Here is a 2,495-nt window from a genome sequence, read left to right as displayed (position 1 = left end):
GAGACAGAGAGGAGGATCAGTGGAATAGACTTGGGGTAAGTGACAAAAGCAAGACATTGTAGGATAATCCAAAAGAGCCCAACTTTGGGGACAAAAATCCACTATTTGACAAAAACTGTTGGGAAAAATGGAAAACAATATGGGAGAGATTAGGTTTATATCAACATCTCACACCCTACACCAAGATAAATTCAGAATGGGTGAATGACTTGAATATAAAGAAGGAAACTATAAGAAAATTAGGTGAACATAGAATAGTATACCTGTCAGATCTATGGGAAAGGGAAATTTTAAAACCAAGCAAGAGTTAGAAAAAATTACAAAATGTACAATAAATAATTTTGATTATATTAAATTAAAAAGTTTTTGTACAACCAAAATCAGAAGGGAAACAACAAACGGGGAAACAATCTTTATAACAAAAAACTCCTACAGAGGTCTAATTACTCAAATATACAAGGAGCTAAATCAATTGTATAAAAAATCAAGCCATTCCCCAATCGAAAAATGGGCAAGAGACATGAATAGGCAATTCTCAGGTAAAGAAATAAAAACTATCAATAAGCACATGAGAAAGTGTTCTAAATCTCTAATAATTAGAGAAATGCAAATCAAAACAACCCTGAGGTACCACCTCACACCTAGCAGATTGGCTAAAATGAGAGAAGGGGAGAGTAATGAATGTTGGAGGGGATGTGGCAAAATTGGGACATTAATGCATTGCTGGTGGAGCTGTGAACTGATTCAACCATTCTTGCTGGCAATTTGGAACTATGCTCAAAGGGCTATAAAAGAATGCCTGCCCTTTGATCCAGGCATACCATTGCTGGGTTTGTACCCCAAACAGATCATAGATAAACAGACTTGTACAAAAATATTTATAGCTGTGCTTTTTGTGGTGGCAAAAAACTGGAAAATGAGGGTATGTCCTTCAATTGGGGAATGGCTGAACAGATTGTAGTATTTGCACGTTATGGCATACTATTGTGCTCAAAGGAATAATAAACTGGAGGAATTCCATGTGAACTGGAAAGACCTCCAGGAACTGATGCAGAGTGAAAGGAGCAGAGCCAGAAGAACATTGTACACAGAGACTGATACACTGTGGTAAAATCGAATGTAATGCACTTCTGTACTGGCAGCAATGCAATGACTCAGGACAATTCTGAGGGATTTAGGGAAAGGAACACTACCCACATTCAGAGGAAGGACTGCAGGAGTGGACGCACAGAAGTAAAACAACCACTTGAACACATGGGTTGATGCGAACATGGTTGCGGATGTAGACACTAAATGACCACACCAATGCAACTATCAATAATATGTAAATATGTCTTGACTGATCACACAGGTTAAAACCAGTGGAAATGCGCATTGGATATTGGGTGAGGGGTTGCAGGGGGTTGAAGGGGAAAGTAAAAACAGGAATCATGTAACCATGGAAAATTTTTCTCAAAAAATAAAATATTTAAATCTGAAAAAACTATATAAATAAATAAATAATTTAAAAAAAGAATTTGAATAGAACTTGCTCCTTATTTCTCAGCTGGAGCTACTCTTAGTCACTTCTTCACCTTCACCTTCACTAACCAATACTTTGCCATTCTTCTTGCAGTTGGAGTAGCAGCTGTCTACCTCAGCTACCCCTGGTGAATAGCCATTGTTTTTTCTATCACAGCCTCACCACTGTGATAGTGGCTTCCATCATGATGACCTCATTTCTCCCTCTCCCCATCAGAATTACCATCAGGACTCAAAGACTGCCATCAACCAGTAAACCGCCTAGGAGCTTTATAGCTCCTACATCTGCCTGTATGTGTCTTATTACTTTGACAGGGATGATGTAGCATTAAACTTTGCTAAATCTTTTCTATACCAATCCTATGATTAAAGGTAACAAGCTAAGAAGCTGCTAAAAGGTCAAAACCAAATAAAATGGTGAAATTTTCCTTCAGGGCATCAAGAAACAAGACCTTGATGACTGAAAAAGTGGACTGAATGCAATGGAGTCTGTTCTACACTTGAAAAAATGCCAGTTGATCCTTAATGGAATTGTACAAGCTGCCAACTTACAAAAATGACCCTATTTATGTAATTCATTGAATTCCACTACTTGAATAAGCTGATAAAATCCATAAGAGACTAAGTAATCACATAAAAAATCTTTGCAAAGTCAGTGCCCTCCCACCTCAATTATGGCATGATGGGAATATCTTTTTGAAAAACACATCCTTGGAAATAGTGATGAGTGATGAGATCAACCTGGATTCTCCCATAGCTGATTTATGGGCATAACTCCTTATTGCCCTTCAGAGAAAGCATATTTTGATTATCTAACCTTTTCCTATTCTGTACTCAAAAAACTACCACCATTTACATCCCAATAAAGTGAGCTACTACCGATGGGAAAATTGCTTAAATAAATTGTAAGGCGCAGGTATAACCATGTTAATATCTTGCTCAAAAGCTTTCATTAACTCCTTATTGCTGCTTGA

General features: G+C 37.4%; 1 pseudogene; it reads left to right on the top strand.

Moving 5' to 3' along the window:
• Positions 1-1,270: 1,270 nt before the first annotated feature.
• On the top strand, positions 1,271-2,252 carry LOC123245879 (annotated as a pseudogene).
• The last annotated feature ends 243 nt before the right edge of the window (positions 2,253-2,495 follow it).

This window comes from Gracilinanus agilis, chromosome 4 (assembly GCF_016433145.1).
Source record: "Gracilinanus agilis isolate LMUSP501 chromosome 4, AgileGrace, whole genome shotgun sequence".
NCBI classification, from domain to species: domain Eukaryota; kingdom Metazoa; phylum Chordata; class Mammalia; order Didelphimorphia; family Didelphidae; genus Gracilinanus; species Gracilinanus agilis.
Note: the sequence above shows the minus strand (reverse complement) of the source record. Positions and strands in the feature narration are given on the sequence as shown.